This window comes from Pleurodeles waltl, chromosome 3_1 (assembly GCF_031143425.1).
Source record: "Pleurodeles waltl isolate 20211129_DDA chromosome 3_1, aPleWal1.hap1.20221129, whole genome shotgun sequence".
NCBI lineage: Eukaryota > Metazoa > Chordata > Amphibia > Caudata > Salamandridae > Pleurodeles > Pleurodeles waltl.
The window spans coordinates 1,189,582,340-1,189,598,453 of record NC_090440.1 but is presented as its reverse complement, the minus strand read 5'-3'; the positions used below and the strand labels follow the sequence as shown (position 1 = coordinate 1,189,598,453).

At 42.6% G+C, this 16,114-nt stretch overlaps 1 long non-coding RNA gene across 1 annotated transcript in view; it reads left to right on the top strand.

Annotated features, from left to right (window-relative positions):
* Positions 1-12,694, top strand: part of LOC138283336 (uncharacterized) — an 87,350-nt gene extending 74,656 nt beyond the window's left edge. Inside the window, exon 3 of the long non-coding RNA XR_011201198.1 lies at positions 10,609-12,694. This is a non-coding gene — a long non-coding RNA (uncharacterized lncRNA). The remainder of the gene's footprint in view (positions 1-10,608) is intronic.
* Positions 12,695-16,114: the final 3,420 nt, after the last annotated feature.

Genomic DNA, 16,114 nt, shown 5'->3' with positions numbered 1-16,114 from the left:
TGAACATCAGTGTAGAAAAGTACTTCTTTTAACATGGTCACCCCTTCACTTTTTCCCTCCTTTCCTGCAATGTTGTCTTAAGGTGCACTGGGTCTCTTCTAAATAGGTCCCCAGTGCCAGATCTCTTTCCCTAAAACTGCACAGTCATTTTCCCAAATTGGCAAACCTTTGTTTGTCACTGTAAGTCCAGAGTAAATGGTACTCCTGGTACCAAGGGCATGGGTACTAAAGGAAATGCTCTGAGGGCTGCAGTACAGATTTTGCTACCCTCAGGGACCCTCTCACCTAAGTGCAAACAGTGCTGCCGTCAGAGGCTGAGTGTCTTGGTGCAGACCTAAAATGAAAACACAACATGACACACAGCCCGCGTGCCCTGTCCCCTGCACACTGCATGCAATATATGTAAGACACCTCTCTGGCAGGCTTTCCAGCCCTAGAGGCAGGGTGCATTATATTGCATGTGAGGGCATACCTGCTTGAGCAGATATGTCTCTGCTATGTTTTGTCAATTCTCAGACATAGTAAGTGAACAGTGCAGCCGTTTTAAGTACATGTGCTGGACACTGGTCATTATGAGTTCCCCGGTTATATAATGGCTTCACTGACAATAGGGATGTTTGGTATCAAATATCTCATATTAATAAACCCTCATTGAATCCAGTGATGGATTTACTAATACATGCACTCAGAGGGCACCTTACAGGTGCCCCATTGAAACCTACCAACTCCTAGAGTGGGCACTGACTGGTCAGAACCAGTGCAAACACTCTAGACAGAGTTCTGGCCCCCTGAAGTGAGAGCCAATGCTCTTGAGGGCTCAGAACAAAGACCTGCTCTAGGCAGAGGCATGCCCTGCTCTCCTAGGCAGGATGGCCATTCCAGGGCGGGGAGCTTCAAAGACCTTACCACCTTTGAAGAGGGACCTGGGCCTCTCTAAATGGTGGAAGGGGCTGACTCCCAGTTCCTGACCCCACTTTTGGTAGTAGGACTGGCAGGAAAATGTAGTAACTTAGGAGGAGTTCCCACTTCATGCCAGTCCCACCTGTAGGGAGGACAAGCTGGACACCACAACTTAAATTTCTCCATCCTGCATGGAAGGAATTAGGCCAATAGGGTTAGGGCTATGCCACTTCCCAGAGGAAGTGGTCATAGGAAGGGTGTGGTCACCCTAAAGGTGAGTAACCCATTGGCTCCCACCTAGCTCTCCCTGTAACACCCCTAAATACAGTATTTAGGTGGCTCTGCTGAACTCTAGAATCAAATTCCTGTTGACCTAAGAAGAGCTGGACAAAACAGAAGTCATCCAACAGAGGAGACTGAAGACACAAACTGACTTCGCCCCAGCACTACCGGCCTGACTGCAGCCTTCAAAGAAACCTGCTCCCAGAAGATGGCTGTCCTGCAGCCCAGTGACCTCCAAAGCTTTAGTAGGACTGCTTGCCTTCAATAAAGAACAGGAACTTCAGTGAGCAGCAGACCTGTCCAAAGGAAACATCTTGAAAGAAGAAAGATGTCTGCCCCAGGAACTGTGAAACCGCCGCCTGGATCCACCACTGCACCCGACGCCACGGCTCGAGTGTAAGTGGCCGACCAGTCCAGTGTAGGTTCCCCAGTGCTTCTGACTCAGATTCCTTTGTGGGATGACCCCTGCTGGTCTCTACAGCAATGCCTGCAGCCTAAATCTGAGGGCTCTTTCTGCTCGCAACCTGCCTGGTAAGCTGTTTCCGACACCAAAAGACACCCCTGCACCGGAGCCCCTGGGCCTTATGGAGCTAGACCATTGGTGTCCCTATGACCTCTGGCATTTTAACTTACCTGGGCAGCTGTGAGTTGACCTCTTCCGGCCCCCTGGCCAGAGCCTGCAGCCTGTTTCTGAAAGTGATCTCCTGCATTGACTAATATTGGGAGCACAATGCTGTGTTGACACACTGTACCCGGCTGCCCCTATGGTGCTGAGGGTGTAAGTTTGCTGCTACCTTGTGGCCCCCCTGGTCCTTGCTTCAACCTGGGGAGATTGATCCCTGACTCTGCTCTACTCACCTGTAAGCAGCACCACAGCGGATACCCCCAGTCTCCATTAGATAGCATTGGGGGCCCGGTGCTGTGTTAGCACACTGCACCAGGCCACCCCTGTGCTGCTGAGGATGTAAGTTTGGTGCTGTCCTGCGCCCACCCTGGTGCTTTCCTCAACCCCCAGAGACCAACCTACGACAACGTCCTTACTTACCTTGGAACAGCCCATCTTAAATCCCGCCACCCCATCTCCATTGATTAACATCGGACACCAACTCCGACTTCGACCTTGGCACCCAGCCACCCCGTGTTTCTGTGGGTACACACTTGGTATGAACCTGAAACTTGCCTGGTGCTAGCCTAAAACCCTGAAGACTGGTGTTGTAAGTTGTGTACTTACCTGAGAAAATGCATTCTTGTTTTCCTTCAACAGGCTAACATTGAAGACTCTGACAATTGCACTGTGTCCATTTTTGAACCAGCAAAGTATTTTTAATTGAAAAACTGCTTAATTTATAACAAAGTTCTTGGGTTCAAGGCATATAAAAAAACAGCTGCTATTTTTCTAAATTAGTCTCTGATTTATTATTTAAGTGTGTGTCCCGTTTATTACCTCTGTGAGTACAACAGATGATTAACACAACATCTTCGCAAGCCTAGATGATCACCCACACTACCACGAAAAGGGCACTAGACCTATCTATTTCTGCCTCTGTAGAACTTTGGAGATCCACTAGACTCTCTACACAGTGTACTTCAAATTAGTGCACTATAAAGACATCCAGCTTCCTTCAATCAGGAATAAAGAATATTGGAACAGGATTCTCAACATCTCTTCAATCTTGTGAAATCAATTGCATATAAACACTCAATAACCAACATTTAAATCATAATATTTGTATTGACTAAGCAGCACAAAATTAACTAAATTGTTAATCCGATGTGATTGACAAATGCTTCAAAATACAAGGTTGCATTTTGTAAGAAAATGTCACAATATACTACATGTCCTATCTTTTAAATACATTGTATCCTGCCCTCTGGGCTGCCCAGGGTCTTCTCTTGGGGTAATTTATATGGACTAAAAAGGAAGACTTGGGCCTGTCAAAAGGTTTATTTTGTCAGGTGGAAAGGGCACTTTAAAACTGTACAGAGGCTCTGCAACGGCAGGCCTGAGACATGGTTAAAGGGCTTCTTAAGTTGCTGTCTTCTGCAGACCCACTAACAGCATTTCATATACAGGCCCGCACACAGGTAGTATAACTTTACTGGGGGAATTATGAGTAAATTAAATATGCCAATTAGGGACAAGCCAGTATTACCATGTTTAGAGGAAACACCCAATCAAGCAGTGGTTAGAAGTGGTAAAGTGTGAAGAGTCCTAATACCAGCAAAAACGAGGCCAGAAAAATGGAGGAGGAAGGTAAAACGTTGGGGGGAAGACACCCTAAGGCTGATAGATCCAACATAGATCCTACTCTTTCAGTCATACCATGTGTGTGAACAATAGGCCTTGAAAGGGGTATGTCAGCAGTAAACAGTGCTGATCCACCGAAGTGTGAGACTGTAGGAGCTAGGGTGAAAATGTGTTAGTAGCAGTCATGATTAGCCAAAGAACCGAGGAGGGTAGGGTATGGATCCAGAGCTGAGACAATGAAGGGACGTGCATTTGTCTATGTGTGTGAATGTAGGTGTGCACATTTACACATGTATCTGTGCGTTTGTGTGTGTTAGACATTGTATCCCACCCTAAAACCAGTGCTGCTCCCGAGAAGCTGTGTCTGGTGTCACGGGCCATGAAAAGTATCTGCTATCCTCAATCACAATCTTGCGCACAATTGTATGCATTCATGACATAGTGACAATAGCATAACAATGACATAATTTTGGCATTCTTGGTCTAGTAGTATACTGGAAACCATCACTGATGTTGGGAGCATGGCTGTATGTATTTATGTATGTATGTATGTATGTATGTATGTATGTATGTATGTATGTATGTATATATGTATAGATGTATGTATGCTTATGGTATTTCTATAGCACAAACCTAGCTTTGCCTACTTTTAGCTATTCCCAACATAATGGTGGCTATCCCTCACATAATAATGACCAATGCTCGTATATGATGGGCATCCTGAGCATTAGGGTACCCAGCCTTGTCACAGTGATTGCCCCATTATAATGGTGACCATTATTGGCATATTACAGACATCCTTGCTGTTATTCTGAGCATCTATGGTCTATGATTGTAATTACTGCACATTTGAAGCAGAATCTGTCCAAATGAGGCATTTGCACATGGGGGTACCCAATGAAAATTACAAGCTGATGGTTGAGCACTGTGTATTTCCTAAAAATAAAAACTGATTTTTGGCAGCAGAAATTATGTTTTTTCCCCAAAAAGTTTTCATTCTGGAAAATAGAGTTTATTTGCCTAAAATGGAAAGTGGTATTTGACAGAAAAATATGCCTATTTCCAGAAACTGATATGCTGGTAGGGTCTAAAGGCTGAAATTCCAAATCATATACAAAGTTGATAGTTGAATGATAATTCAAGCTGAGTTGATGAAACATATTGCTGTGGTTATGTCCTTCGTGGAGGACACAAGATGCTTTGGCAGTTACTTCATTAGTGAGGAGGAGGCATTTAATATGGATATGCTTTTTCCTGGCATTTCTGCTGGCAACCTTGCTTAAAATGCCTGGGTAGTTCCTACTGATAATCTTGCTTATGGTGCTAATTAGTGTAATGAACATTATTTTATTGTTTGATAGTAGCTCGCAAGGACTTTCCATGAGGAGAAGTATCTCACACTCCAGATATGTTGGAGGACTATTTAACAGTAATACTACCAGATTCTTACTTGCGTAAGAAAGATCTCTGTGCTGTAGAAGCAAATGGCACCAAAACACATTCCTTAAATGAGCTAAAGCTTTCACAAGCAGCTCCCAAGTTTTAAATGTTCATTTGGCAACTTTTTGTATGTAGAAACATACTTCCATAGCAAGAAATAGTATTCCCTCACCAAAAAATAAACATGTTGAATTCCAGTTAGATTTCTGTTTTTATTTGTGGTCTATTTAACATTTTTCCTCTCAAAGGCCCTCATTATGAGTGGGTGGAATTTGACTTGGAGCATTAAACTACTTGGAATGTAATCACCAACGGTTCTTACTGTCAGTGGAATTATGATTATTGGGTCCATAAACTCTGACCTCAATAATGTTAAGCTCACAGACACTATAGTCTGTTAAATGTTGCAAATGCACAGGCCACTGGCAGGACCATTATGCACCATTAGCCTTAGGATGCACATCTTGACAACCTTAAGCGTGGCATCTTGGAAACCTTAAGCGTGGCCTCAGGTGAGAGTTGTGGGTGGGATGTTATATGGGGATGTGTAAATATACTTTTAGCCTCCTCAGAGCAGGAAGAAAGTGTCTGTGGTTTTCTGCCTGGAATTGGGGGCACCAACATGGAAAAGGCCTAAATATATCAGCACCAGTGCAGTTGTTGCCCATTCTGTGTCAAAAAGTCACAATTGCTGGTTTTTGTTGTGGGGGTATCCAATGAGCTAGGATTCTGGCTGTCCATAACACAATTATACAAGTTTAGAACAAGGGCCTTAGTCTCCTATGCTCCAATGCAAGACACTGACAGAGATATTGAGATACATCAGTCCTTCCATTTAGGCAGCAAAAAGAATTGCCAGTTTAACTTTGGAGTCCTTTAGAAGTTCGGTGGTCAGGCTAGTGTTCTACAGCAGGGCAATCATGACACAGACTGTCAATGTAAAGCACATACTTACGTTATCCTGTAAATCCAGCCACAATTCTGCAAAGTTAGCATGAGAAGAGCACTAACAATTTGTAGCAGTGGTACCTGTTTGACCTGGAATTCTGTGCATGATTTTCCCTTAATGTTGTACCTGTAGATCTCCTCTTTTTGCTGACATTTTTTTTTGTTGGCATTATGACTCTGTGCACTTTACCACTGCTAGCCAGAGCTAAAGTGTGTGTGCTCTCTGCTCAAACATGGTAACATTGGCCTATACCCAATTGGCATATTTAAGGTACTTATACGTCTGTAGTAAAGTGCACTACATGTGCCCATGGCCTGTAAATTAAGGGCCAGATGTATCAAACGTTTTTGCATTCGCAAACAGTGCAAATCGCAAAATTTGGCAATTTGGGAATGCAAAAACGTGGTCTGCAATGCATGAAAGTCATTCACAGACCAAAAACACGAAATCGCAAAAATTGTGTTTTTTTGCGTTACGACTTGGTTTTGCGAGTCGCATTTTGCGTCTCGCAATTTGAGACATGAAATATCGAATCGCAATTAGCGATTCAGTATTTCAAGTAGGAGATTGCGAGACGCAAAATGCGACTCGCAAAACCAAGTTGCAATTCGATGCACCAATAAATCGCAAATTGCGATTTTTCGCAGAATGGCATTTTGCACATGCAAAATACCACTAAGTGAAACCAGGTGGTAACCAGGTGCAATCTATATAAAGAGGCCCAGAATGCCTCAGACTCTTTTCCACAATGGCTGAACTCTACGTCATGGCGAGGAGAATGAGGATCTTGGCAGGTTTGAGGAGAGGGAGGAGGAGACAGGAGCGCATTTTCAGAGTGCACATTACCCTTATTCACCAGACTGAGGAGGAAATATTTGAGAAGAACAGGTTGCGCTCAGCCATGATACTTGACCTGATAGCTGAGCTACAACCCATATTGCAGTGCACAACACATAGGACTCATAGCATCGCCACCCATGTGCAGGTATTATGCTCCCTCCACCTCCTTGCCTCGGGAGCTATCAAGGGGTCATAGCAGCAGCTGGAGTAGTCTCACAGAGTACCCTCTCTAGATTTTTCAATGCATTTATCAACGTCATGTTGAGCAGAATACACCAGTACATCTGATTCTCCCACACCCCACAGGAAATACAGCAGACAAAAATAGATTTCTGCCAGTTAGGGCAGTTCCCCCATGTCCTAGGTGCCATAGATGGGCCACATGTAGCAATCTGTCCACCATCAGCCACAGAGTATGTGTACCACAACCGTAAATCCCAACATTCCGTGAATATACAGGTGATATGCAATGCCTCCTATATCATAACTGATCTCATGGCCAGGTACCCAGGGAGCACAAATGATTCATACATCTTTCGCCACAGTGGGATTCACACAAGACTGCTAGCTGGGGAGTTTGGTGAAGGATATCTACTAGGTATTGTCCCTCTGTACACTGGTGCATTGATGGTGTGCTGATGTCAGATGGCTCAGTTACTCATTATACCCTCTGTCCTTCCAGGAGACAGTGCCTACGCAGTGTGCACCTACATGATGATGCCCTATCTAAATCCCACAACACCTGCTGAACGGAGATACAATGCAGCACACAGGGCAACCCGCAATGTGGTGGAGCGCACCTTTGGGCTGCTGAAGAGTCGCTTCCGGTGCTTCCACAAAAGTGGAGGGGCACTACAGTACAGCCCAGAGACAACATGTAGAATAGTGGCTACTTGTGCAATCTTGCACAATATAGCTACCACCAGAGGCATACCTGTGGAAATATGTGATTCTTAATCTGATGAAGATGATGATCCCATACTACCCCTACAGCCAGCAGACAGGACCAGTGCAGCAGAGGGCAGGCAAAGGCGTGCTGACATCACGCACAACCATTTCAGATGTAAGTATGAACAACACAAATCTACTGACAATTGTACTTGTAGTAGGTAAATGTATTACCTTAATGTCAGGTAATATCAGTTCCCCTAGTAGCAACAATAAGTAATTGAAACAATAAACAAAAGCAGTTAACAGATATTCACTATTCCTTCACAGTTTCCTTATGGCACAAACATTTACAGTCCCCTGTGGCCAATACACTAATTTCCTCCGGCCACGCAAGTGCGCAGTTGCCTCACTGGCACCTCTATTTTCTGCCTCAGTGACAGTGCTGTGCCTGGCACTGCAACGTCTAGCATCAGTTGTGGGCACAGCTAAGCTGCTGAGGCTCAATGTGTCCTCAGTGTAAACCGTAAACTTTGCACTTGTATAGCGCACTACTCACCCGTTAGGGTCTCAAGGCGCTGTACTCATACCTGCTATGGAACCCCTCCTGGCTTTTCACAGTGAGGTGTCCACTCCTGGGCACCCCCAGGGTGAAGCCAGGCATCCAAGCGCTGTTGGGGCCGTTGTGGAGATTAAGCAAGCTATTGCCCAGAGTTGCACCCATTAATTAGATTAGGCACCGAGGTGAGAATTATCTGGTCCAAGGGAATTGAGCCCAAGACCTGCCGAAGCGGGACTTGAACCCTGGTCTTGAGCCAGATTTCTGCTTCTGGGTCTGCCGCTCTAACCATTGTGCCACACTTCTCCACAGTGTCCCCCAGTCCCAGTTCACTTGGTGTGGCTGACCGGTTACCCATCATATTGTCTATCACATTCGTGATCTGCACAAGTCCTTGTGCCACATCCCTACTGCTGTGCGCTGTCTCCACCTGTGCGGCCACAGCACACCGCGATATGAGGCTGTTGAATTTGCCAGCCTATTGACAGAGCGACCAAAACCGCCAAACATACCCATGAAACGTCTCTCCTGCCTGCGGTGGCTAACTCTGTCATGACGCAGCTCATGACACAGTTCCCTAACTGCACTAGTCAGCTCCCTCGTATTCTCCGATGCTTGGATCGTCCCTCATGCAGCTGATTGATGTTCGCATTGAGACACTCCAGCTGGCGATGCAGCCCCCCCATGTTTGTATTGTGTACCTGCATCTGCCTTTGTAACGCAGAGATTTTTTTGTTTTGCAGGCGCTGCTGCTTTAACGTAGCCGATTTCAAGCCACCGAACACTGATGGTCCCTCACCTGCTTCAAAAGCCTTAGCGTCTGCATACGTAGGCATCCTGCGTGGTGTTGTGCTACGCTGTGGACGGGGCTCCTGCATACCAGTGCATCTGCCACTTGGGGAAGGTGTGTGTGAGTCATCCTACTGCTCATCAGAGTCCTGCTCAGTTCTGATAGTGGTACTGCCTTAGCCCTGCGTCGGATGGGCGCTATATTCTGTGACTCGCTGGTATTAGAGTCAGAAGCAGGTTGGGTGTCTGTTTCCCGTGCAACGGCACATGCTGTAGCTGCTGGACCTGGGCCACCTGCAACAACAATATGCAGCATGTCAATTATGTATGTATCAATAAAGGTCACACAGTGTTAATAAATGTACAGTTACTTCTCATCACAATGTTGTGGGTGTTGTGGTCTTCTGTGTGTTGCTCTGCCTATTACATTCTATGTGCTACTTTCAGCTCTCAGTTGTGGACTACCACTCCCATAAGACATTGTTGTGCTGCTTCTAAGATGTGGAATGGACTACTTCTCACACTGCTTTGCCCTACTTGCTTATTCCTAAGGGGCTTTTGTGCATACACATATGGGGTTACATTTCAATATTGCACTTACCTTTACTGGTACTTGGTGTGCCGGGTATATCGATGCCAGTGACCCCACTGACTGCTTCTGGGAGGGGTCTGGACTCCACTAGGTCTTCCATCGGGGTGGAGGGTGTATCTGTGGGTGGGCTGCCTCCTGTGCTCCTGGCCTCCTGCAGTCGTCTTGCCACCCTCTCCTTGGCACAGGACCGCAGGTCGTACCACCTATTCTTTATTTCCTCCACAGAGCGCTGCGCTACTCCAACAGTGCAGATTTTGGTCTGGATATCTGCCCAGAGTCTGCGCTTTTGACTCTCAGGCACCTGGAGTGAGCTTTTGCCGAACAAGCGGTCATGGCTCCTGACCACCTCCTCTGTGAGCACCTCCAGCTCTTGCTCACTAAACTTTAGTTTACGCTTCCTTTCTCCCTTCTCCTTTCCCTGTGCAGAGGTGTCCATGGTGGTTCTGCGGTGCTGCCTTCTTCACAGAGTTGCTCTCTGTGGCTGGGCTGACTCTCTCTGAGTGCTAGTTTGGGTGTGGCACCTGCAAACTGCCTGGGATGACTCACTTCCTGCTTGTGATGTCATCAGGCACCTCCAGGTGTGCGTTCTCGCAATTTGCGATTTTCAATTACCGAATCGCAATTTGCGTTCTCGCAAATTGCGATTCGGTATTTGGGCCTCGCAAACCACAAATAGTGATTTTTAAGAAATCGCAAATTCCGATTCGCAATAGTGATACATGGCCTATTGCGACTCGGAAATAGCGATTTCTTAAAAATCACTATTTGCGATTTGCAAGGCCATACCATGATACATCTGGCCTCAAATGCTACCAGTGGGCCTGAAGCACTGATCATGCCATCCACTTAAGTAGCCCTTTAAACATATCTTAGGCCTGCCATTGCAAAGCCTGCATGTGTAGTTTTAACCGCCTTGTTGACCTGGAAATATAGGTCTTTTGTGAGGCACAAATATTACTTTTTAATACATTTGTCACCCCTAAGTTAGTCCCTGGATAGCAATAAGGGCAGGGCTCAGTGTATTTAAAATGTTGGACATGCACTTTTAAGTTTTACATGTCCTAGTAGTGAGGTACTCGTAAATTCGTTTTTTACTAATGCAATACCTATTTCACCCATAGGATAACAGACGGGACATGTGAACCTCAAAGACATGCCTCTAGAAGCTTCTCCCCTCTTCAAAGACACAGCTGTATATAAAACAAGAACCTCAGACGCCACCACTTCAGTATACTTTTGGACCTGTGGATACTCTGCCAGGAGGAAGGACTGCTGTGCTGCTAGAAGGACTGCCACTCTGCTCTGAAGGAAATGATGCTCTGCTGTGCTGACCTGCTGACCTCATGACTTGGTGAGAAGAACTCAACCTGCGTCACTTGAACTCAGAACCCAGAGTTACTCCAAGGGCTAGTTGGGTGGCCTTCTGATCTGAAGCATCAGCAGCATAACAGGCTTCCAACTACCTTGCTCCTGGACTCTGCCATCTATGAGTTTACCCTTCCAAGTGGTGCCACCCTGATCCCGGACCCTTGGAAGTGGGGTTATGCTGCTATGTCTTCATAGTCAACACATCACCCTGAATGTGTGCCACGTCCCCGATGCCGGACATCACATTGTAAGCCCCATCAACAAGATCCTTGGTGTCAATTGAACAGGACCTCACAAATCAGCCTTGCTGCATCTCGGAACTGACGCATCACTTCAGCTGCATGGCGCATCTTCAACGCTCCCTAAACCAGGATTGAAGGTACTCTGTTCACCAGACCTAACTTGGTTCCTGCAGCCGTCCCGCGCTCCATCACGGTCAGCCTGAACTTGTGACCTTGTGTTGATCGGCTCAACCAGATATCCACAGTTGGTGCTTTAAGCCTTTTGGTGCTATTTACCATGAAATATGTCTTGTTCTACTGATTGGATTTTTCTCATTTTGGTCTTGTTGTATTTGTTAAATTAGTCTCTATTTTTCTATTCTGGTGTGAGATTATTTTTGTGTGGGGTTTTCACTATTTTACTGTTTGAAGTGTTGCACATATACTTTACACATTACCTCTAAGTTAAGCCTGACTGCTCTGTGCCAAGCTACAGGTTAATTTGGGATTTGCTTGTGTCTTACCCTGACTGGGATTCTGGTTGCTGCTTGACCAGGGCCCATGCCCATGTCAACCAACACCCCAACGTATATCAATACCCCAGTCTGAATGCTTTACCGTTTTTCATTAAATAACCTGCAAAACAAATTGACAAAGCAGAGACAGATTCACAGTCTATTGCAAGTTCATTATTTTCGATTTCACAGCTTTACCTCTTGGGGAAAACAAGACAGAGCCATTTTGAACCAAGAATGCCCTACCTCTACTGTTATGCCTGAACATTCTGCTTTTTGCCGCAGACAGTCTGGCAGTATGTTAAATAAATGTGTGATGTCCAGCATAGGATCTGTACTGTTAGTATACCCTTCTAATAAAAATTATTTGTAGGGACAACTCTACAAGGGTCAGGCATTACATACATGCTTTGCACTTTAACACATGTGCCTTGCATCTCTTCCAGAAAAAACTCAACACATTATGCATTATTCATGCCAGCTTCCAACTTTAGTTTATAAAACACTGTCTCCAGAAACATCTACTTGATGCGAATGGGTGCCGGGTAGATGTTTTACTGAGAAAGTGCCACCTTTCCCACATGAAACATCTTTTGCCTTGGAATGTAAATCCGAGCTGCCATTCTGTGCTACTTGGTTTTACCCTAGCACCAACAGAAAGTATTAGCAAATTAGGCCCACAAGGCTTTACTAGCCATTACAGTGATTCTCTCTACTATTAAGCATGACTTTCAGGTGAGGCTCGTAGCACTAAAGTGTGACTTTAATGTTCACTTCACTCATCTCTATCAGACTATAACACTATAAAACATTCTCTCATGAAGGAACATGTTTATTAAGGCAGACACATAGCACTTAGATATCCACAGACGCATACATAGATGAGACATGCAATTACATACAAACCAAATTTCATTTATTTGTTTCTTTAAACTGTTAAAATGGGCACTGAGAAAAACTGTTTTTGTGTTTTGAAAGTTTCTAATCTTTGTGCACTTTATTTCGTGGTGGGGGGACAAATCAAAACAATTACCAGATGAGTCTCAATAACTCTTGAAAAAAAACATTTTTAAATGGAAAAATAAACTAGGTATACAAAAGAATAACAAATATTTGTTTTATTTGTTTTGATGTAGAAGGGTGTGATTCAGATTAACTTATCACATACCCCATAGCACATTCCTAGTGTTTTGAAGCAGGGGTCAATGGCTTTCTCTTCTTCCTACCAAATATATTCTGGTAGTTTTTCTGCAGCAGGGATAGTATCTTGTAATTCAGAGGAAAAAACTTGCTGCCTCACTGTCTTCCTTTTGTTGTAATCTTTCTGTGTTAGGTAGTTTTGTAAGCATTGTGATGGTACTGAACCTACTGCTCCTTCTATTGCATTTATTCAACTCTAGTGGAGATTTTGAGTCTTCCATTTCAAAAACATCCCTATCTTCTTCTTCAGCATCTTCTTGTTCTTCAGAATTTCTCCTCTCTTGACCTCTCCCCCTCCTCCGTCCTACAGCCAGTGTGATTGCAGGCAAAGAAATGTAATTTTTCCAGAAATATAAATCACAACAAAAAACCAGTTGTTTCTCCTTTCCTGCAGATCTGTGCATGAGAAGCACTACAATGATTTCTCACACAGAAAACAGTACTATTAACATGTGCCAAAATACATGCTCAGGACCAAATCAGATTACTGCAATGTTTTAAAAAATTTGTGAAATACTCAGAGAAACTGAAAAAAGTAGGTCTTAGATTCATGAAAACTGTACAGCTGAAAAGTGATAAAATGATCTGTTACTTTTTGTTTGTATTATGTTGGACCTACTTTCAAATGATATATTGGAGTATCTTTTCTTAACAAACTCAACATTTAAAAGAGTCACAGTTTTGCCAACCTCAAGGCGAAAGGTTACAAAGGGAAGCTTTAGCTGAATTTTCCAAAACAAAATATCTCTCCTACAACATGTTTAGTGGGGAAAAAGCCTTTACAATGAAGGCTAAACCCTGCATGACTTTACCGCGCAGGCTTAACCTTGCATGCGTCTTTACGAAACATTTCTTTAGCACGCATGTCTTTACAACGAATATGCCTTTACCAAGCATGCCGTTACAACAAATTTTGTTGTAAAGGAATGGATGGTAAAGGTATATTTGTTGTAAAAGGTTTACAGGTAAGTATTAAGTATATATGTATATATATATATATATATATATATATATATATATATATATATATATATATATATAAATAAATAATTAACTTAGCATGGTAAGGTTAATTTTATGGTTTAGAGTGGGTATGGGATTTTGGGTGCAAATTGATTTCTTTGGTTTCAGAGTGGGCATGGGTTTTTGGATGGTATGGGTAATTTTAGGTATTTGGATGGGTATGGGTTTTTGGGTGGGAAGTGTTTTTTTAGGATTTAGGATGCGTATGGGTTTTTGGGTAGTAAGTGTCTTTTTAGGGTTAAGGATAGGTACAGTTTTTTAGTTGGTAAGTATTTTTTTAGAGTTTAGTGTGGGTATGAGTTTTTGGGTGGTACGGAGTTTTTAGGCTTTATGGTGGATATGGGTTTTGTATGTGGTAAGGGGTTCCTTAGGTCTTAGGGTGGGTATGGGTTTTTGGGTGGAAAGGAGTTTTTTGGATTTAGGGTGGGTATGGATTTTTGGCTGGTAGGTGCTTTTTAGGGTCTAGGGTGGTTATAGGTTTTTGGATGGTAAGGTTTTTTTTTTTATTATAGTGTGGGTATGGGTTTTTGGGTGGTAAGTTTTGTTTACGATTAAGGGTGGGTATGGGTTTTGGATGGAAAAGGGGGTTTTAAAGTTTAGAGTGGGATTTTTTGCGTGGGAAGAGATTTTTTGGGTTTAGGATGATATCTATATATATATATATATTATATATATATATATATATATATATATATAATAATGTAATATATATTTACATATATGAATAAAATATATATGTACATATACAATTGTATAAACATTAAAAATACATTTTCATGTATGTATCTGTGTAGAAATGTATATATAAATATATAAATAAACAAACACTCGAACTCGGCGTTCGTAACAACTTATAATACTGCACATTATGATGTAAGAAAATTGTTGAAGAGACACTGGCATATATTGAGAAGTGATCCAGTAATAGGGGAGCAAATACCTATTAAACCTTTAATCACGTACAGGAAAGGAACTTCGATGAAGGATATCCTAGTAAAGAGTGACGTAAGACAGGACAAGTCTAAAAAGAATTGGATTCAAGCACAAGATGGCTTCTATAGATGTTCCAAATGCAAAGCTTGTAGAAATGGTGAAAACATAAAATTCGTTGAAATAGATGAGAAGATAGTTCATCGTATTAAAGGCAGATACAACTGCAAAAGTGATTTTGTAGTTTACATTTTGAAGTGTAGCTGTCCCAAAATATATGTGGGCAGCACAAAATTACAAGTACATAGAAGGATTCTGCAGCATCTGAGGGCAATTTTGAACAAAGATGATTCTTACCCAGTAGCTAGACACATACATGATAGACATGGAGGTAAAATAGAGGACATCTCATACAGTGTCATAGATGGTATCAAGAAAGATATTCGAGGAGGTGACAGAGAAAAGAAGTTGAGAAAATTAGAATCCAAATACATATTAACATTCGACACCAAAGAACCAAAAGGGTTAAACAGTAGCGAGGAGATGTACATTCACCTACATTGACACGTAAGGCTATCATACTTAAGTGAATGATATTGAATAAGGATACATATGTTGAATTTAGGTCTGTATATTTCTTCTTCAGTATCAAATATTCACAAACGTTTAACATCAAAAACATATATTCAAAATTGTATATGAAATCCATCTCAATGTATTTAACAGCGATTTTGCAATCAGCAATAAGATTTTCTAAAACATGGCACATTTGGTCAAAACATCAGTTTGTACATTTATTATGTAAGGTGTAATATGTTAATAGCTAATATTGTTTAAAATTGAGTTTTCATGTATTTATTTTTTGAAAAATTAATTGTGTGATAAGGTTTGTGCAACACGTACGATGGTTGGTTACAAACAACAACATGAAAGTATTTAAACTGAGCCAATATGGCGATCGACAGGTTGAAGAAGGCGGTAACGCCGAAACGCGTCCCTGTTGGCGATTAAAATAACTAACTTGCTGTGTCCGTGGAGTGCTGTCTTTCTTCGTAAACGTGGAAGAAATGTGTTGATAAATATATAAATATAAACCTCTCTCTCTATATATATATGTATGTGTCTATATATATATATATATATATATATATATATATATATATATATATATATATATATATATATATAAATATAGGTATATATATATGTTACCAGTCGCCACTATATATATATTTATAGTTAGGACTACGTTTCTGAAGAAAAAGCTGCTTTTTGCTTGCCTATATATTCAGGGCCGCTTGATGCATCTTTACTACATTTTCCCCAAAGATTCAACAGACATGTGAACTGTTGTCTGGAAGGTTTTGGGA